This window comes from Sturnus vulgaris, chromosome 10 (genome assembly GCF_052056855.1).
Source record: "Sturnus vulgaris isolate bStuVul1 chromosome 10, bStuVul1.hap1, whole genome shotgun sequence".
NCBI classification, from domain to species: Eukaryota; Metazoa; Chordata; class Aves; order Passeriformes; family Sturnidae; genus Sturnus; species Sturnus vulgaris.
The window spans coordinates 12,609,341-12,632,113 of NC_142252.1; the positions used below are offsets into that span (position 1 = coordinate 12,609,341).

At 36.8% G+C, this 22,773-nt stretch overlaps 1 long non-coding RNA gene across 1 annotated transcript in view; it reads right to left on the bottom strand.

Annotated features, from left to right (window-relative positions):
• Window positions 1–22,773, bottom strand: part of LOC148222653 (uncharacterized) — an 84,646-nt gene that overhangs the window by 9,611 nt on the left and 52,262 nt on the right. Inside the window, exons 9-11 of the long non-coding RNA XR_015805729.1 lie at window positions 22,321–22,414; window positions 13,836–15,191; window positions 10,188–10,319 (exon numbers count right to left, since the gene is read on the bottom strand). This is a non-coding gene — a long non-coding RNA (uncharacterized LOC148222653). The remainder of the gene's footprint in view (window positions 1–10,187; window positions 10,320–13,835; window positions 15,192–22,320; window positions 22,415–22,773) is intronic.

The following is a 22,773-nucleotide window of genomic DNA, read 5'->3' on the forward strand; positions in this document are numbered from 1 at the left end:
TTGCCATTCAGTTTCCTGTTTACTTCAAAATGCTACACAATTTGCAGATCTTTCCTGCTTTAATATTAATTTCAGTACAGGAAAGTATTAAGATCCCTCATCCCATCCATAGCCAGCTCTGTATAAATTTATTATCCTCACAAATTGCAAGCTGACTTTTTCCATAAGCCAGCATGAGGAGGTACACATTTAAAATAAAAACCAAGCAAATAAAAACAACCCCATAAAATTCCAAAAAGTAAATTATTTCTACCAAGAGCTGGCGTAGAACATCTTTGTATTTCTTATACAACTTGTATTTGTGCTGAGGGCATCAAAGGTGCAACAAACACAGTTGAAAAGGTGATTCCAGAATCTGGTGCATAAAATCAGTGCTGTCTGAGGAGCGTTATTCTTTTCTGACTGTGAAATGGTCAGATACTGGTTATCCCAGGAGAAGGCTGAGTTAGAAAACCTTTCACCTCTGGGTTACAGGTTGAAATCTGGACAGGTCCGTGGTGACTGGAAGTCATTACCATGTGATGGTTTTCTGGTGACTTACATGGAACATATTGGTGGGCTGCTCCAGACCCAGTGGCCAGATGTCCACATCACTAAAGACCCCACTTCAGTTTGTTCTCTTGGCAGCTGTACTGGAGGAACCAAGGAATAAATGGACAAAACCCTCCTCTCTAGCCCTTACTTTCATTAAACTGGCAGGCTATTACTGAGGAGCCTGCACTTAGAAACTGCAAGAATAGAGAATACACAACAATTTTACTCACCACTGAGTTAATAAATTACAATATAAGCAGTTTGCCATTCCAGTTTCAAGTTGCTCTTTTGAAGGCACAGTTTGAAGCCAGACCATCCCAGGGGAGTGAGAAGAGGCGTGCAGCCTCCCAGATTACTTCTCTGTACAGAGGAAAAGTAAAAGCTGCTGTAAATGCAAGCCACTAGCTAAGGATGAAGTCCATGGCTCTTCTCCCATCACTAACTTATCCCTGGGGTCTCTGCTCTCCTTTGCAGAGTGCAGAACTAGCAGGGCACAGGAATGGAGAGGTTCACTGCAGTGCATCTGCATCCATCTAATAGGATGGGATAACAGGTACAGCCCCTGAAACCTCTTGGAGCCTTTCTTCATAACCAGCTAAACTCAGCCTGTGTTACACATCTTATCTGTGCAATGTGAATGCATTACATATGTCCATATACATATGTTTATATATAGATATGTGGTTTCTCATTGGCTGACAACAATTTGGCTATTTTATAAAACTTGAAACTAAGTTCTTATATTTTTAAAAGAGTTTATTAATTTTAATATACCAGCCAACCATTAGCTCATGGAAAGCCTATTGATTTTTGATACTCAGCTTTAACTTGCCAAGTTAATCATTAAACTTTAAGGCAAAAAATATTGTAACCAGATTTTGAAAAGCGCTAAGCTGTTCTTTGACTACAGTTAAAGAATACAGAAAGCTGGAAGACTGCTTTCCTGTTTTTCTGGGTGTACTGAAATTCAGTATCGTGCAGCCACAATTATACTTCTTTAAACAGACAATAACACTTACAGGCCATTTACATAAATACATTAAAAGCTGGCTTTAAATCACATCAGTATCAAATTTTATTCTACCTGAGAGTAACAAATTCAAGAAAGTTGCTCAAGCAGCCTTAAATTTATTTCACAACTTTTTTTTTTGCTACTGCACTGTTACCGATTGGGATTCCCAATTCATGTTAAAATGTAGATGAACATTTTTGAGCCACTTTCTCAGCTGATATAATACACAAAGCTCAAATAATGGGAGATTCAGCTCTGAGAAATAGTTATATAGTTATATATTGCTATCTGATTTACACAAAATCTAGCTATTAGAGCTAATCAGATGTACCATTCAGCTAAGGATCTGTTCAGAATCATTATTTTTTTTAAAGTGTCAGGAGCATGACAGAAGAGCATATATTTAATTCATTTATTTCTTCATCCATTTCGATGAACATTGGATTTTATCCTTTTGTGCATGAACATAAATCTCCACAGCGACTTTTTATAGCACTTATTGATTTAGAAGGATTTGCTATACAATTTAATTTTGATTTTCCAGGGAAGATGTGTTTTTTAGCAGTCACGTGTCTATTATTCACTTAGCTAGGTGCCTGTATGAGCTTTGCACTTTTAAAAATCCCTTTGAGGAGACTTAATTATCACCTGCATATGCACTAGTTGACAGCTCCCTGTTCTTCTTCACTGTCCTGACAATAAACCAAGAATCCCAGTACTCATTTCATTATAAACATTTTGTAAGCATCTCATAAAGATTACTTCTGAACACAACAGTCAGGACTAGATATGAGCTGCTTTTCCCTGCGATGAAAGGCTGGTGTCCAATCAAATGAGCCATCCAGGCCCTAAAAAGGCTTTTAAAAAAATAGTTTTAATCTCTTCATTGTCTGACTTCACGGCATGGTAGTGCTGCCCTTAAATAAAACTTACATAAAAATGGTTAGTACAGCTGGTCAGAAAATGTGCTTGAAGTTTAGAATCACATATCATTGTTTATACAGATGACTATTTGGGAGAGACTTCAATAGAATCTGACTTTACTAGCAAAGGAGAAGGCTTTGGCAATAGCATAGGGTGATCAGCAACAGCAACTCATATTTTCCAACTGAGATCAATGTGGACTTTAATCCATTAATGCAGACCTAAATATCACCAGACAGATATGAATAGATGACAGTGAAAATGTGAGAAAGAAAAGTCTGGAGTAGTCAGATTTAAGAGAGTTGTTTCATATTCTAATTCATTTTAGTACTCTACAGGAAAACAGCCTGTTTCTAGATTTTCAATTAACATACCCTAGATATGAACTGAAAACACTTCTTTTCTACTAACACAGATGCTTTTTTGTTCATCCATTTTGAGCCTGTGTTCACAGAATTGGATTTTTACAAAATCCTTGGAAACATGTTAGCGATACATTTTTTTGAAATGTCAAGGAATGGGTTTGTTTGGAATGGAAAGCTGCCCACAAACACGCCAAGTCACTCAGATGCCAATTTAGATATTTATATACTTATGGCAGACTGGGGAGAGAGGAGAGGAAAGCCCCAAAACAACAAGAACACCACCAAAATTCAAAAAGCTTGCAGCTCTGTGCTGTTAAATTAAACTAAAAATATAGATGATGGCAGTATCTGCAAGCAATTTGGGTGGTCAAAAAACAATGGTGCCCTCTGGTTGAAAAGAGTGTTTAGTGTTTGCACTGTTCTTACTTGTCACAATAAATTTGGACAGGGTTCCTATTTCCTGAATTGACTGAAGCTTTTCATTCTTTAAATTTCTAATGTGTTATGTCACATCTTATTGTATTTCATGGTGTCACTTTGCATTATTTTGCATCGTCTCCGAAGCTGATGAAACACAACACAACAGCACATGACAAAAAGAAATAAGCTGTCGGTTACACAGACTAAATGCTATAATTTAATATTTGTCAGATGCAGCAGTCATTGCAAATAATCTCTAACTTTCAACAGCTGTAACTCCTTAGTCAGTGAGAAACCTGTTTAATTTACTAGTTTTGCATAAAGGAAGGATCCTTTCCTGGGAATCACAGGATTGTCAGTATTTACTCAGTATCAGAGTGTGCTGCTGCTGCTGCTTCTCAACCCCTGCATTGCTAATTTAAAACACTAGAATGAGATTTGAGACATACTAGGGAGAGAATTTCTCAGGATGAAATAAGAGTATCCATTTGAGACGGCATTAATGGTGCAATATGACTGTTTTGATTTTATACCTCAAGTACAGTACAGAACCTTGGGACAATTTCCACTTGTTATGACTAAGTCACATCACTCAAAGGAGAAAGAACTGAGGGCTCCCTCCTCCCCCAGCTGATAGCAATGACATAAAACTGAAGAATTATAAACTCACAATTGTGGCCTGGTTAAGATAAGAAAATATGTATATTCTGAGAAATGAACCAACTTATTGTCATAAAATATTAGAGTCTGTAATCCACATCAGATTCCTATCAATACTGCAACTATAATTCTTCTCTGAGAAGAAACTACATGAATATAAGAACTTAATAACAATAATATTAAGTCGTGTTAAAAATGGTTTGGTTGAGGTATTTAGCTTTAAATTTGAAATGTACTTGAGGAACTTACAAAAATGTGAGCAAATATATTGAATCAGAACAAAAAGACAAAAATTAGAGATTGTCTTTCAGTGAAGTTCTTGCTTCTAAATGTCTTTTTCTGAGTGGGATTCAAGTGCACACTTTCCGTACTACTATATTCTTATTTTAGATTTTTTACTTTGCAAAAAATACAACAAATTTTTCATAAAGAAATGTCATTTTATTTCTGCTTCATTCCATTGTTATGGTTATTGCAAGACATGGGCTGTTATTGCTGTTTGTCAGTCAAGAAAGAAGAGAATGGAGAGCTAAAGTTATCACCTAATACTTGCGTTATATCAAGGAGGTTATAAAATATATATCCACAAGTGCAACTGAGAATGTCCCAGAAAATATAGTCAGCCAAGGAAAGGACTGTAAGCAAGGCTGCCTGAAAAATAGGGCACAGGGCTGACCAGGAGTCATCAGGTTCAAGCATGTGCCGGGACATGAATCACATCACATAAATAAATCTGTCTCACTCTGTATTTACTCCCATACTCCTTTCCTCCATTTCTTGTCCAAATGTATTCATAGCTACTTTAAGTCCATTTATTCTCATGTCAAAATTATTGTGTGAATTCAAGATCTTTCTCTTCTCCCAGTGTTTACCTCTTTGTATGCTTAGAGATAGCAATTTTTACCTCTCTAACCTCTGTTTTGCTGGGCACAGCTTCTTTCAGACAGGCCATCCTTTCCTCTGATCATCATACTAGTCAGCATACCTTTGCAGCTGTTAAAAACCCCAGAACATTTGCACCTTAACCATGGGGATTTGGAATTTAAGGTGATGTCTAACAAGACCTTGGCCACTGACATAAATACTCTCCTTGCGTCATTAAAAATATTTTACTCAATATATCTCCAAACTGTGTTTTCCTTTTCTGTGCACTGGTAGTTCATAGTAATTCTGTGATTGACTGTTACAACTAGGTGGTTTTTCTTTCTGTCACTTCCCACTGATGAGCCTACAGTTCATAGCTGGTTCTTTTCATTAGTCCTTAAGTGCATGACCTTGCAGCGCACGACCTTAAATTCCATCCCATTTCTACTACCCTAGTCTTCAAGGTCATTTAATTCTTCCTGTATAATGTTCCAATCCTCCTCTGTATTCATGACATCTCCCAGTTTTGTATCATCAGCAAATTAATTAGTACACTCCTACTTTTTCTGCCTAGGCCATTAAGGAAAATATTAAATAAAATTAATCCCCAGACCAATCCTAAAGGAACTCTACAAGCAACATTCCTCCAGGGAGAGAGAGAAATCCTTTCAACATAACTCACTCTTGTCTCTTGTTCAGTCACTTCTTTACTTATCTTACAGTCCTGATACTTGCTCTTATCTTTTTCAATTTAACTAATAATTCCCCATATAGTAATGTATCAAATGCATTACTGTAGAGCAGAAAGGTTGAATCTATTGCATTTGCTTTATCTCAACAATCAAGTTGTCATTAAAATAAAAGGCGTGAGATAACAAGTTTATCTAAATGACTTCTAAAAATATAAATTCATGTTTTACTTAATCTCATTTTCCCATTTTGATTTTTTTTTTATTATCGAAATCTTAATTTAGATTTTGGGTCACACCTAGATTACATTTAATTTCTATTCAGTCCTCAGTGCACAGTGATTCTCTTGGTTATTTTCTCCTCGTATGACTGAGAAAGCTTTTGCCATCTGTTTAATTTGGTTTGCAAGGTCTGATTCTGCTAAGAAGCACCTTTCTTTGCTAATCTGTTCTTACCCTGCCTTCATTTCTTGGCAGGCTTCTATTATTTCTCATACACTGTCTGAAGTTGTAATTTATCTGCTAAGGCATATGGCTGGTCTCATGTGTTAGTCCTCCTGGTTTGAGGCACATTCCTCTTTTCTTATCCAGACTCCAGAAATGAATGTCCTAGGACGCTGCCATATCAAATATTAGGAACCTGCTTTATCCTATTACTTGTTTGTGGCTCAGATTAGGATTTTGGCTGTAACCACTGTATTACCTTAAGCTGTAACAATTTCTAAATTGAACACTGCTCATGTGTATTCTGTGAATAAAGCAGAAATTTCTCTAAATGCTGTCAATTGATGTCACTTGTCCTTGCAAAGAAAAGACCTGGACAGGCAAAAGCTCAGAACAATCCCAGTTGGCAGGAAGCATCTAGCATGCATGTCAGAGAAAGATGACTTCTCATAAAGCTTTTCTAGTGGCATTTGATTTGACACAAACCCCGCAGAGCTCACTCAGTGAGCCACATTGCAAAGACGCTTCCTTCAACACATTCTGGAATGTACCAGAATTGGGCATAACTGATTTATAAAAGTGTGAATAAGCTCTAGGTGCCTTTGCTTGGGTGAAAAAGGGCTCTGAAGGATCTATAAGAGGTGCAAGCCAAGTATTTCAGGGCAGCATGGAAGTGTGTTTGCATGGGGGTTGCCAATCAGAAACAGGAGTTCTAGAAACAACCACTAGTAGCTTTGGCCATTAAAATCCATGAGGATTTTGACCTTTGGAATTGCTGTTTTCCTGTGTTTCTGTTTTTCCCCACAGTAGTGTTTTCCCAGCTCTCTTAACTAACTCAGACATGTGCATCCACCATTCTCCAGAATTTCCCTTACACAGCTGCTTTCCTGACTAGTTATGTAAAGTTTCTGTAACTGCTCAAAGGCTGTACTCTTGCAGCAGTTTCTCTAACTTGATGATGATTTCAGGCTGTTTCTGTATTCAGAACTGTCAGCATAAGGAGTATTATGAATGTTCTATGATTCAGAGTTAATCTAGCCAAATATGAGACAATGAATTTTTTTTAAAGAAACCTCCTGAAGGGTTCTTTTGTTTATCTTAGCATATTATGACTTTTAAAAATTTTTTCTTGGCTTTCAATGTTGAAGAAGAGACCCTGCCTATTTACTCCACTACTTATGCTATAGAAAAGCCAGTGCACTACAGGTTAAGGGGAGGGATCTCACAATAAAAATGCCGAATCGGTCTGCTTATTTGGTTAGACCAAATTTTCCATAGTTGCTCCTTGGCTCCAGCACAGGTCATTGGCTAGAGAGAAGCAGAGACAGTGGCATCCATAAAGACATTTTTCTTCCTGCATTCTAGAAAAGCAGGACTTACAAAGTAGCTCAGCTTAGTGCTGCCTCCAGGTCATCTTGTTTAAGAACCACTGATGGACCAAAACTACATTACTTTCCCTTACTGTTTTTCCAGTCCATCTATATTTTTTACCTCCATAGTTCTCTATAGAAATGAAGTCCACAACTGGCAGCATTTTCTCCATTTCAAACCTTAAAAGCTCATTTGCTGTGGAAGCCTTGCATCTCATACTGTGAGAAATAGTGAATGATGATTCCCTGTTCACATTCTGACATAATTCATGTTTTTTCATAGTTTTCTGTCATATCTCTTTTCTGACATGGCTTTTGCAAGATGAAGACTCCTAATGTACTTGAACTTATATGAAAGCAGTTACATTCTTCCCATCTGCCTTGTAATCCTTTCCCAGCTCTCTTATATCTTTTTAGAGATTCAAGATGAGTACTGGACACAGTATTCAGTTTTATGCAGGAGCATACCCCTTTTTATTTTTTTCTAATAATCCTTAACAATCAATTTTCTATCTTGATCATTACTGATGTTTTCAGAGAGCCATACACATTAATTTCAAAACCTCTCACCTGAATATTTTGCAAGCCAGTTTTGCATATGTATAAGACTGCTTTCCTTCATAAGTTAGAATATATCAGTTTCCCAAGCATAGACATGTAATGTCACATCCAAGGACTGGCTGTGTGTGTGGCTTCTCCCATTGTCATATGGACATGTGTCCCCTCAGATAACTCCAGCTGCTTTTCTTCCTAGCAACTGGAACACATGCTGAATGTCCTATACTATTTTGTTCCTCATTTGGCTAGAAAATACTATTCCAAACCTTCATGATCAGCTGTAGATCCCTCAATTTATAACAATTTATATAATCTGTAAACAGTGGCAGCTTCTGAATCATCCCTCTCCCTCAATAAATGTTATTTATGAATATAAAGAGTGTAAAATCATCTGTGCTTTATGAGCACTCATTGTTGTGAAAAAAGTTATTTTATTTCTACCTGTTGTCTCCTATTGTTTTATTTAGTTATTAATCCAAGCTGTTTTCTCTTATTTCTTAAAAAGTTAGGTCTTTTGGGTTAGGGATCCTTTATAAGGCCTTAAGAAAACCCAGAGGTAGTATCTTGATCACACAATCTTGTCTCACATTGTTCATTGAGCTCCTACAAAATTATGTCAGTTATCACAGAAACTGTATTCATACTTAACTAACTTACCTGGTATCAAAGTTAAAATTCAACAATTTCTCTGCTGAATTCTGTCTGGAAACATATAATCTGCTACTTATAATTATATCCTGTTTATTTTCACTTATTTCTTGCAAAATCTCTTTTATTGACTCTTCAATCCAAAATAGCATTTTATATTCATGTCCTGTGAGGGTAAACCTGGAGGAATCTCCTGATAGCCTAGTGCTGAAGACTGCTCCTAAAGTTTAATTTTTCTTTCCTGCTGTGACCTGACATTACTTAAGTGCTCCATTTATACTTTCAACATTGAGCTCCAGGAACTCCTTTCAGGACTTTCAGCAGACTCTGCTGCACCTATTGTATTGATTCTGCAGATGGACAGATAATAAACCAGATTTAATGCATCTACCCAAAAACACAAGTCACATCAGACAGATCTTTCTTCTTTGCAAACCACTCCCGGTACACACATACTATTGGTACTAAATTTGTTTGAAGAAAAATGAAATCAAAACGGATCAGTGGATAACAAGGTACCATATTTTAATGGATAGAGAAGCCTACTCAGTCTTAATATAAGACAGAATCTTGAGTATATCACCAACCTCATTGTCTTTGATCTAACTCTGTAAAAGATCTTTTTTCTTACATGTGTAGCTCTATCATTTTGATAGATATTCAGTGCAAGTGATCCACTGCCTGTATCACAAATTAAAAAAAAACACCCAAAAGACTACTCTACATATTTCTGCTCTTCAGAAGGATGCAAAATGCCCATTAATTATTTATCAACCATGTGCATGCAACCACAGACATAGAGTTAGAAAGGAGTTTCACGATAGACATACCACTTACTGAACTGAATGGATATTTAAATCCCAGTTGTCTGCAGAAGGGGGAATTGAATGTCTAGTCTCTGTCTGTAATATCTTATTGAAATGAACAATACCATGCACTTACAGAAGGAAAAAGGAAACTGCTTGGACAGGTGATACAAATTCCAGACATGTCAGTGATTGCTTTGCTTTGCCCTTTCTGAAGTGTCAAGTTTTCAAATCAGTATTATTCACCTCTAATTAATATCAATACCCTGAACCCAAATCTTTCTGTAATTGCTTTTTCATGTGTATTTTCCATATGTTCTCACCCTAAGACAGTATGTAGGCTTAAGAAGCCTAAACCATTTTTAGTTGAGGAAAGACCTTAAGCTGTGCTTTTCAAGTTTTATTAACAACAAGTTCCAGTTCCATACTGATTTTCCTGCTGTGCATACAAAAATGCCACGAGCATTTTTGGTGGATATTAACAAATGTCAACAGTACAAAACCAATCCTACATTTTGCAGATAATTAGACCATCTGAAATAATTTTGAAAAGGTGGTTTCATTTGTGATCTGTGAGTAATTCACTTTCATGGACACATATTCTTCCTTAGAACTGGCTAGGATAATTTACATATTACAAGGCTTCTAGACATAGTTGGCCACTTATCCAGTACTAATAAATTGAAAATGTGTGTGCTTGATTTAAGAGAAAAAGGAAGATGTGAATGTAATGCAGGCAATTGCTGAACTAGAGTTCTACTTCTGACAGCTAAAAATACATGGATATACCTATCTGGAGAACACAGGTTGCTTTGCATCATTTTTCAAAAATGTTGATTTTTCTTCTGAATATTTGAAAACAATTATATGACTATTTTAGAGAAAATGCTTACTGTCGAAACACTGAATTCCAGACAAAGTGATTCCAGAGGTTAAAGTGTGAGTTTACATGTGGGGAGGGATTGCAGTACCACATTCTTCTTCCTTCAGCATCCAAATTGGACATTAGAGGAAAAGCAAGCTTCCTATTTAAAAACAAACAAACAAACAAACATAAACCCAAACAAAAATCCCCAAAATATTTATCTTTCAACAAAATACTGATTTATTTTAAAAATAATTTCTGCTTTAGCTCATTTCTGCCAGACTTTTCATGTTATCTGCCACTGGCTAAATTGGTGTATCCCTTCCAATATCTGACGTTATCAAATTAGCCTTCTATATTTGGGTTCTGGTTACTGGGAACAGGCCTCTGCAGATTCATAAAGATCTTCAGTTTTGAAGAGCTCTCTACTTCCATTATTAAAACAAGCAATGTTAGCTATAGTAAAGAGCACAGTGCATAGACATTCTTATCTTTACAGGTTTTCTTAGATAAGATATATCTTCCAATATGAGCCTAGGATTCAATGTCTTCTCAAGTTATGGATATGAGGAGAAACATCCATGAGGTTGAGTCATGTTACAAAGACATGAAACAGGTGTAAAGAGATTTAACTCAGTAGATTATATATTCCCAATGGAAGGGAAATACTTATCAGAATGAACACTTTTGTGGTTTTGTTTGCTGGCTAAACCCACTCTTGCTAAGACTTGCAAAACTAAGATTTTGTTTTAGTAGTTAATTTCATTTTTGAGGGACTAGTAGCTGAAACGATCTACAATTACTTGTAACTGAGCTGACAAAGTATTTCAAACACAGCTCAGCTTCTCCTATCTTCCTTCTTAATTCAGACATTCTGGAAATGGTGTCACTCTTATCACTCCTCCTATTATTTCTGCTCCACATCTCTGGTGGCTTCAGATCTTCCTACCGCCCATCCAACATGATCTTTTAATATCCCTCACCGACTCACACCAGCCCCTGGCATCAGAACCAGCCCTGAGCAGCCCAGCACTGCCTTGAGAAGTGAATGTCATTACTGCCATTGATCGCCGATGGAGCAGGGGATCTGTGTCAGCTGAAAAAGCGCTTAACTCTTCAGTATTGCCTCACTTCACGGCGGTTCCTTTTCTGTCTCCTGATATTTTATTACAGCAGAATCATTTTAATTGGCACATGCTGGTGGAAACAAAACTGCATCTGTTGAGGGCCAGATTCTAGCACTCCTGCTCAGGTGGTACAAGTCCCTTGTTCTGGAGTGTGTCCATTGAAATCAAGAAATCTGCCCAATTGTTAGAGGTTCAGAGGAACACATTGTTCTGATAGGTATTCACTTTTATTCCATAATATGCTTTAAAAATACACACTGTACAAACCATTAAAAAAAACTCCTATTAAAGTAAGTTTTGCCATAATAGAGCAGGGAAGCAGCAGGAGGGGAACAAAGGGCTACCCAGCACGACACTTATGCTAGAAAACACCAATTCACACCTGTTAACTACTGTGAATAAAATCTTTGGAATCAGTTCCTCAAAAAAGTCAAAGAAAGAAAGAAAAACTGTTCACCATGAAAGAAAATGGGAACCTCAGGTGTGCTGCTGAAAGCTTACGGAGTCAGATCAGCATTTATAATCAGAGACTTCTGAGACTACCTGAAGGAATGGAAGGCGAGGACTTGGCAGGTACACAAAGTATACACAAGCACAGAAGAATCCATCCTCGTAATTTTGAAGTGAAATGGAGGATAACCCCACGAGGTCCCGGGAAAGACACAATGTTCTGAACTAAAAGTTCAGCCAGAGCTTTGGTCCTGGGAGATAATTATAAGGCTGCCTGACCTAACTGACCCAACTTAATGAAACGAGTATGTCTGAACTGAGGAGAAAAGAAAAATATGCAGTGAGCATCAAAATGGGGTTCCTGATCTGTCACTGCTATTCAGATTCTTACAAAAAGGGATGTGTTATTGTCAAAGGCTTTTCCATTAATAGATGTCAGCCTTGGTGGCTACACACAACTAAGCACAGTACAGAAATTCTGATCTCATTTCTGTCTCCACAAATATGGTGATGGTTGCCTGAAAACTGTTGCTAAAGACTGAAGTGATTGAATCCAGGACATTTGCTTAAGATGGGCATTAGTGTAACTTGTCAATCTAAAATCCAATTACACATCCTTACCTTTGTGAAGACTTGGGCAATATTGCATCAACATGAACAAACAGGAAAAATCTGTCATCTCCTTATTAATAATAATATCTATTTATATGGAATAGAATGCTCTTGCAGAGTGACCTAAGATTACTGAAGAACCTACAGGCATACATCTTATATATTTTAAATCAGCTTTACATTAGTCCTAGTTCCAAAGTAAGTTCAAACTAGAAAAATCCAGCTGTGGAAGTCTGGCTTGGTGAATTTTCTATTGGTATGACTGTCTTCCACTGCATACCACCGAGAAGGGATGATATGGCTTGTGTATCCACAACCCAGCAATTCTTGGCTCACCATGCAACCCAAACAGCCTCTTCATAAATCGCACAGCATAAATCCTGAGACTGTATCCCATTTTCCTTTATTTACACACACACATAGTCTTAAGGATGCTTCAGCAGGAACGAGCAAGGTACAGTACTTAATGTGCAAGTTCAGTTCAGCAGAACTCCAACTAAAGCATGTCAGCCTCAAGGGCTTTTCTCTCAAACAGTGATCCTAAGTTCTCCACAGAAGGAAACTTGCCGAACTATATTTTTTCTGAACTTTAAAGAAAAAAGTCCTGATTTTAGAGTCACTGAATGAGGGAGTAAATGAATGAGCAACTTCACTGAAAGCAGGAGTGGCCCTGGTCTATTCTAGGAGAGCTATAGAGAATCCAGACAACGAAGCCATGACAAGAAAATGTTCCAACTTTTTTTTAAAACTCTTTTGTTGTAAGAACATTATCCATCTCAGAAGCTTTATTCTCAGCAGCAAACCTTAGACTGGTCTTTGAGGACTCTTAAATAACCTCCAGTATGGATGTAAAAAGGAGGCAAACCAGAACAATCAAACCTAAGGTTTACTTTTTACCATATTTCTAAGCTACCTTTTTGATTCTCAGGCTCCTGCCTTCAGCCTTTCCCAAGTCAGTTCCATTCCCATCTTTTTCTCCCTGGATAATTCCCTCACAGCAGGCAGAGAGGCACCACTTCCAGGCAACTCCTGCTGTGCATCACTTGTTCCACTGTAGTCCTTTTCTTGAGGCTCCTTTACAAGGATCAGTCTCCCCAGAGACTTTGGCCTCAATTTCCACGCTTCTGTGTCATTTAGTGGTTGGCTACAGTGAAATCTCATCTGGCTGGAAGCTGACCTGCTTCCTATTCTGAATAATTTTAGATTTAGTCCTGGGATCTGACTGGGATTTGTGTTTTAAGAGTCATTCCTTTCTTTCCTGGGGATTAATGAACCTTTTCAAATCACCTTATTTGGTATAACATCACAAAGTGCCTTTGTTTTGCCAAAAAAATCCAAAATAATTAGTATTTAGCTCCTAAATATCTCCTGTTTTCCTTGTTCTTTGAAACTATGACCACCTGGAAAATTATGATGTTCCCATTTTGGCATAGCAGAACCCTGATGGACAGACTCATGTAATCTTACAGACTCAGGTCCAGCCTTACCTTCAAATTGGAAACTCCAACAGATAAATAAAAAACACTGTGGAAAACTCCTGGTCTTTTTAGAACTTCTCTGTCACTACATATATCTATAGATGGCTTGGAGAACTGCAAATGAGTAAAGAAATGAAGTTCAGAGGAGAATTCCCAGGCTCACGGCTGTTTTTTAATGGATACTCTAGACTAGATTAGTCATGGATTAGTTCCAAGTCAGTTCCTTTAAGACTACATAACTTTTAATCTCTGCCTCATCCATATCCTCACCCCTCTGGCTACATCCACACAGTTTTCTCCTGTTCAGAATTTTGCTGGGGGAGAAATAAAGTTACATTTGAAAGTTCGTGGAATAAAATCTGGCATAATGTGAGAAAGTAGAGGAGTAGAAATCTCAGTATGAATGGGGCCAAAGGGATTATTAGCCACTCATTTGTGACTTGACCAAGAAGAGGAGTGTATCCAGTATTGATGGTGGGAATTGGATGGAGTTTTCCTAGGCTCTACTTGGATATAATATACATATTTTTTCCTTAAGACAAGGGCCCATCAACAGCTCACCACGTTCTTGATGTCGCTGTGAGACAGAATTGCACTGTTGCCTTTGACCTGAGGCAATCAGGATTTTGTCTTTGAGGCAAGATCTACCAACATCACCTTCTTTCATTTGCCAGGCCCACATTCCTCCTAATATCCATGGAGAACATTTCTGTCTTACCCAACTCCCTTTCCGTGAGTGTGCTTAAACATCTAAGAGCAGAATCTACAATGTTTCTAGGCAGGCTGCTTGTTCTTTGGTCTTCACAACGCTTCTTTTGTAGGTGTTAAAAATATTAAATATAAAAAAAAAAGTTATTAAATTGAATTAAATAAATTAATTGGAAGAACTAAGATAAAGCGATTTAAGAATAGCTATAAAAAATTATTTTCAAGAACATTTTCAAAAGTATTTCTTTCCTGACTAAATGTCTGAGAAAAACACCAGTATTTCCTTTTTGTTCTGGAAGATTCAAAAGGCAAGTTTAACCACAGTAATCTTTGATAGTATACACAATAAAGTTGAATATCCTGTTTCATTGTCTCTATTAATGGTATCTTGTGATATTAATTTAAAAAAGAAAGAAAATTAACATTACATATTTGTTAGCAGATTACTCAAATGATTTATAATCTCAGAGGTCCCTGTAAGTGCTGCTAAAATTTTTCCATTCATTTCACTGGGCACAACAACATAAAATGACACAAAGTGCTTCTCTTGTTTACTTATACTTCTCACCGGGTTATGTAATCTCTTCATTCTGCCACCAGATATATCTTCTTTCTTTATGCCCTCAGGATTCTTCTACACAATTTCAATATGCTTGTCTGAGGGAGAAAAAAAGAAAAATATATATCTTCAGTTCAAATTTTGAAAACATCTTATGCTTACAACTCTTTCAAACTAAAGAAAATATTGTTTTGGTGATTTTTTTTTTTTAGTAAGGTCTCAAAAAGACCTTCCAGGCTCAAAGACTCAAGACAAGACACCCTCACAGTGCAAAGATTCAGCTGAAAATTTTAATCAGGACTGGAAGTGGAGTTGGCAGATTGATTTAAATTAGGCAGGCCTGGCTCTGTATTGGGAAGTCTATGCTTGCATATCCATTTTTTTTTCTCCAGTTCTTCTTTTGGATTCTCAGATAAAAGAGAATAAAGTGGGCATTCTCCACTTGATGCAATTTCACTATACAGTGATTCCCATCAATGTATAATTAAAAGTGGATTTCCTTTTCCCTGAGATGGGGGAGGGTCTGCATAAACCTGGTTGATGTGAAGTGAACAAAGAGAACTTTCATGAGTTCTCCTGCAAACAGTCTATCAGTTACAATTCCTAGTGTTCACACTGCTGCACTGTTCAAAAGGAGCTCTAAAAAAAAAGTCAAGCAGGGGGTCCAAGAAAAATTCAACCCGCATGCCAACTAAGGGAAAGAAAGAGAAGGCAGGAAAAAAAAACCTAGCTTTTGTTGTAAAAAGAACTAATGAAGCTGCTCTTAGAACTGTCCACGGTGACACAACAAGCCTGTGCACCCACACACATTGTGAGAGTGCCAGTCACCCACGGTAATGAGAAAAGGAAACACTGTAGGCAAAGGAAATATATGAATACATTGCTTTTATGGTTTAACTGTAGGAAATCACAACGCTGGCCCACAATATCTTGTGCCAACTGCCAAAAGTGGTAAAGTAATACATAAGGTTGTCTACTTATATTTTTCTTACAGACAAGATGGACTGGTGGGGGGTAAAATCCCATTATCATTATAAATTGCTAATTAAATAATTATCAATTAGATGGGCAGACAGAACTCATTCCAATGAATTCCTTAGAGGGCTTTCAGTAAAGAAAAACAGTAATTTTGATTATTTTTTTTATCCATACTTCCTGCCTAGGGGCTCTAAATAGAGATGATATATGGTGTATCCCATGTTAGACTTTCACACAGTATGTCTTGTGTTAGAGCTCAGGGACAAACACTGAACTTTGGTGCATATATAGATCTTTTTTCAGTTTTTCAGATAAATGGCCTTAATTTCATGATATTAATTAGATACCCAGGGTTATTTCCTAAGGAATAAAAAGAATACTTTCTAGACTTTTACATGGCTTTGAGGAATCACTTTTTTCCCAAGTAACTGATGATATTTTCTAATACGCCATTGCATTTTCTTTTCCTTTTTTTGCATAATCCAGAATTTACTTTGAAATAAAATATTAAAATATATAATACAGATATGTAAACAGATGATAGGCAGGATTGAACACAGTGCAAGGAGTATTTTTAATGAACTTTGTTCTGTCCATTAACACCAAAACCAATGCAAAATTAAACCCTTTGCTTTCAGGTTTTGCTGTCAAGTTTTCAGATCAGACCCTTGGGCAAAGTTGTAACAGCACTGAGCAACAGAAATGATCCTGTCTTGTCCTGTACCCCTTACTCATGTAAGTAATTTTTCTGAGGAAGAGGGTCCCTCTGGCCCCTTGAAAAACTTAGCTGCAATCACTCATTACTCACGTGTGCACAGAGTGGTTGGACCCTGACTTTTCTCATCCTAAATCAGTTTTTCAAGACAATTATAAGATATAATGTTTTGCAAGTGCTGTTTAAGAAATCTTCAGTTGTCTATGACAAGGAATATTTTCTAAGAACAGGAGTTCTACAGACTGAACTGAAGAGTCACATTAATGTTTGAGACAGTTTTCATTGCCAGCAAACAACAACAAAAAGTGAGGAACGGAAATGGCAACATGAAAGATGGACTTTTAATTCCAAAGCCAGGAACATTTAAATATGAATGGGCTTGCTGCCGTCCTCTATCTTTTGTCAGGAAATATGAAGCTCTGGAAGTCCTTTTGTTGCCTTCTTTGTTAACTGTATGAGGCTGAAAGGAGTTGGCTTGTTTCATTTTCAAACCCCATCACAATGAGGGTCTCAAAAATGAATGCTTATAAATACATGAAAATGCTGAAGGTTTCATAAAGGATAGAAAACTTTCTTTTTCATAATCATCAGATGACTTACCAGGGACAATCATAATGAAAAACAAACAGCAAGGAAAATGTTTTAAGGTTTAGAAAGGGGAACAGAACTGTAGAATAAAATTAAAACATCATGACATAAAAATAGATATTTGAGAACAAGATCAAGAGATATAAGACATAGTTAGCAATGTGCAATCTTTTGCCCTCCTATTTTACTATTTTCCCTGTTGGTTTTTGGGAGATCACAGAATCCCAAGGTAAGTTCCTTACAGTGATGATCTCTAATGTGATTTACTTTGAGGAATACTTAATGGAGAAAGGTGCCTACTACATTTAGTTATTGAGTTTTTGTTCATGGTTCAGGATTGATCCACTTGAGTCTTTCAGCAGGGAGTAGTTTTCCAGTGTGGCACAGCATGACTCCAAATCAATAAGGTTAATAGATGTGGTGGCCACACAGTAAGAGGTGATGTGCCTGGCATTTTCCATGCCAATGAAGAAAATTTCTGATGACGAGATGTCATTTTTGTGCCGGCAGTAATGTCACCCTGATTACCTAGAGCACATAGCCAGTTAGTAAGTTAGCAAGACTGTAAATGGCCCATTAATCTGAATTATCTTTACAGGAACTGTTTCAAAAAATTTTGCTTGCACCCAAATTACTGGCGCCTCTGTGATTCTTGAAATGCCAACAGCATACTTGCTATATAAAAACAATATTGCTGTGTAAAAGTGACTAAATGGGAATTGCTAGCCTGAGACTTCATTCTACATTTTTAAACTCTCAACAGCACACTATAAAGCATGAAATTCCAGCCTTAAAAAAAAAAGAAAAAAAAAAGTTGCATGTTGTTTTAAAAATAAACACATGAGCAAAGAGGAAAAAAATGCCATGCAAGATATTACTGGAAAAAAGTAATAATGTGGATGACAAATCTACTTATGTAATGAGAATGTGATATGTTGGTGTTCCTGCAGTTCTAATTTTCTCTGACTTTTTAAAATATGCAAACTCTTAACACTGCCTCCCAGATCATTAATGGGTACTCATTCCCAGATGGCCTGCATTGTGAACAAAGTGTTGGACCGGACTGGAAAGAGAAATCTGTTTAATATTCCAATATCTAAATGTCAGGAAGGTGTAATTCAGAGTGCCACTGAAAGATGAGCTGAACAGAATACAATTTATGGTGACTTTAGTTAACAAATGGCATTAAGGGAAGAATTTCCATAATTAAATCATTAACTAATATGAAATATTGATTTCCTCTCTGATGTTACTGTATTATCACTTGTCAGACTTGCAGATAAGCGAAGAGCACTCAGTGCAGTCCCTAGCAGGAACAACAATAATTTGCATTATGATAACACTGTCGAGCACTATCAAGCACAGAAAACAGAGCAAGGTGCCATGTGTGCCAAGCCATCCTTGCCTCAAAGAGCTCACAGATAACATTTTGATGAAAAATAGTAGGATGGTTGCAAGGGATGTCTGAGCAAACAGACTGCATAAAATGATGATTTGTACGGGGAGGCTGCTGCTATACTGCCTTCCCGACACTCTCTATTGCATGGGAACTTATTCAGAGCTCCTGAACATCTCTACAAGCTTCTAGACAGCTGCTTATCTAAAGAGATAACTTCTGTTGCAGTTAATATCAAGAACTTCCATTTTCTAACTGAATATTTGGGTTTTTTGGCTGCTCTCTATATTTTCCTGTTGCCCAAGGGAAGTTAAGTACGTACTGTGGAAGCAATACAGCACATTAAATAACGATTTTATTTATATTCCAGTATGCTCATTAAACATGTTAAATAGTGGAACATATTAGGTTAACTTGAAAATGCAAAAGGACTAGAAGAGGCAAGATTAAAAAAAATTTACACTGAGAAGATCCTCCTTAATTGAGTTGTAATCAGTTAGTATTGATCATTAGTCCTTTTATCAGCATGATGAAGATAATGATGATAATGATGACGATGATGCAATGTGCAGCACTTGGATCATAAAGAGAGGATGGAAAATTGTTTAAATATTTGATAATAATTCTTTATTGAGGGTGATACAGACTGCACAACCCTGTATATTACTCTCAAATTCATGACAAAGCTTGAAAAGTAGTTGAATACGCATTTTTTTAATATACTTTCTTGACCTGCCTTTAAAAAAATGGTCCACTCTTCGCTAAAATGGGAAGAGGCTATATGTTTGAGAAATGCTTTTTAAAAAATTGTTATTTTCTACCTCAGTCTTTCAGCAGGAAAGCAGTTCTTTTGCCAGTCAAACATTCAAAAATCATGTCTCATTTGAATAAATTAACATATTTTGTGGCAAAAATTAATTCCAAGGAAGGAACAATAAATACGAAAGCAATTTAAATTGTGTATTTTACAGGGGAGGGGGAAAGAAAAAGAAAACCCAACATTGTCATGCGTATGACAGCTCAGCTAATTTGATGGGCTTTGATGTTAATTTAGGGTTTACTTTAATTTCAAAACATATTTTTTCACTTAATAAGGGAAACAAAAGAAACTTTCAACCAGTTTGTTATCTGGGAATGTTTTGGCTTCTCAAATGTGAGAACATGATTGTTTTTATTTCCAGGAGGAGATAATAACACTGAAGCAATAAAAAAGAGTCAAGGCAGCTTGCACAGCACAGGAAGTTCACAGCCAGAGACTTAATTTCCCACACAATGTACTGTGCAATGGGCCCATTAACATAGATGAATAGGCTCTTTAAAGGTTTTTTTTTTCCAGATATGCAGCTGCCGCTGAATGGTGCTATGTTAATAAGGTACTCACTTGCCTATTCTTCAGGTAGTCTGGCATTCTCTACCTAGGTAATCTCCATATAGGAAAAGCTATTAGGGGTTGTATCTCCTACCACACCTTCAATTATTTTAACACCTGCACTGATAATCCTGGCAAGGTAAACTGGTAGGGGGCCAAGGGTCTAAGTCCATCCTCTTCTTCCCCTAGAAGTCACATCTCAGGGGGAGGGGCTGAAGGAGAGCAGGGAAGGAAAAAAAGTAAAGTCACTTTTATTACACATCAGTGGGAACATTCTGAAAAAGCTTTCATGCCTAGGAAATTGTTATTTCTTCAAACAACTGACAGCCTGCAGAGGAAACTCTAATGGAAATCCAGCTCATGCATTGTTATGCATGGCCCTCATGTAGATACATGGGGGTGGATTAAGTTAGCTTCCAAAGGGTCTATTGTGTGCAGCATTAATTTGCAGTGCTCTTGATATTTGAGTTTGAAGGTTTTACAACCTTTGTGTTTACTTAGATGCACTATATCCTACATTTGTTTATTTCCTTCCACAGTCTCTTATTACCCAGTAAATGTAACATTTATCTTTATTAACTTTCAATATGTTGCTGTAACTTACAGAGAAGGAAATAATTATAACCTCCTTTAGATGTAGGAGTTTTAGAGAAGAGTTTTGGTTTTATTTTTTTTCTTCCTGGTCAGTTCTGACTTTTCCATCTGTTAAAACAGTAGCCTTCTTTATTAAGACAGTGGAGTAATAGCATAAAAATAGTGTCTTTTATTATTATTTTATGATTAGCCTAAACCAAAATATATTTCCCTTGTCATATATGACAAAAAATAAACAAACCAACCAATAGTAGTCTTCTATGAGAGTCTGACACTGTTGTGATTGCCTCTTACTACACAGAGATATAAGAAGAAAAAATGTACGTACCACTCTCCATCATTACAGCCTTTCCACTGTTTTCTCAGAATCCATTACAAATTTGTTGCTATAACCTACAGGTCTTCTTCTCCCAATATTAAGATGCAAAATACAAACAAGATTTTTCCCCTGCTACCTTATCTTGTTTCCTTATTTTCCTGTTAAGATTCATATACACTGCAGATAGGCACTTTTATAAGTTCAACTTTTCAGTGAGGTTTATATTCAGAAGTTCCTAATGGATTTTTATTTGAAATTGGCAGGGATGTCTAGAAGTGTTAGTTTTTCAACACTGAACTAAGAACTCAAAGTAACGTGTACATTCAAAGGAAGCTATGATCCTAATCTGAACTAAAGGGCTCAAGTGAATAAAAATAGCTTATGCTCGAGTAACTCAAGTTATGTGTGGCTCCTTCCCCTCCCCCTTGATATGGAAGTTAGTCAGTTAGGCATTTTCGTATTTTAATAATACAAAAGGGTTTCTCGTGGAAAGAAATAAATGCCTGACTTATGGGAATTAGGGTCTGAGTAGTATCAGGTGCACAGTTTACTCAGGAAAACCCCCTGACACTGAGGGAAGACCTCTTAAAACTGCAGAAAGTTTTAAATTCAGGTTTTGATGCTACATAATGGATAAGAGAAAATAAATTTCCTTCTGTAATGTTCAGTCATTCACTCATTAGGGCACAACAGCAAAAACAGCTGCCTCTGACCTGCCTGCTTGTTAGAATGGGGGAGATTATTTGTAACCTCTCCCAGACTGACAAGAACTGCAAACCAAATGACACAAGATGGCAAACTCAGTTGTTGGAGAAGTGGAGATCTTAATTCAAATTTTTGGGCTTAGGATCTTTTTTAATATCCTAGAAAATTATTACAGCAGAGATAGAAGGAGCTGCATTTCACAGACCTGTCTGAAGTGCTCTGGTACTACTGGCATTGTATAAAACAGCTATAAAATGTATAAAATGATACAGCTTCCTCTAGAATGTGATAAAAAAGTGTGTGAAACCATGGCTGGTCTAGACAATATAGACCCAGCGCTTCTGTTCTCCTTGTTTGATAACACAGGGAAAAGGAGTGGTAATAGAGAGATGCAAATTCAAAAGTAATAGAAAATAAACTATTTTTTTCCTCACTTTGGATATTTAGGCTGTCAATATGCAATATCACATTATTTCACCAAAGTCAGATTAAATCCAACAGAACAAACAGATCTATGAGGATCTCCAGCATTATAATAATGAATTCAAATTACTAGAAATTACCTGGGTCTAAAGCAGTGTTATCCTCATTTGCTATCACAAAATACTGTGTCTTCAACTTAATATTTAGGCCCAGGCTCCTACCAGAGATATGGTGCTGCAAGAAATATATTAAATAAACAGTTCTGCTAGAGGATTCCCATTCAGGAAATGAGCAGGTACCATGAATTCTCAGGGCAGGTTACCTTCCAGAATCTCTGAACATGAACATTTGACCTGAGGAAACCAGGAGGAGTGATTAAAGGAATTATACTGTATGGCGTAAAAAGATGGAGGTGAAGATAAATTAAGATACACAATTTGTACATCTGAAATAATAAAAGATACTCTTCAAAGCTGAGGAGTGGTCATTCAGAAGCTTGTTACTAGCCCAGGAAAATTATAGGCACTCTATAGAGAGTAAAAAAAATTGGAAAGGAGTTAGTCAAGTGGAAGAAAAAGTTTAATGAGAAGCAT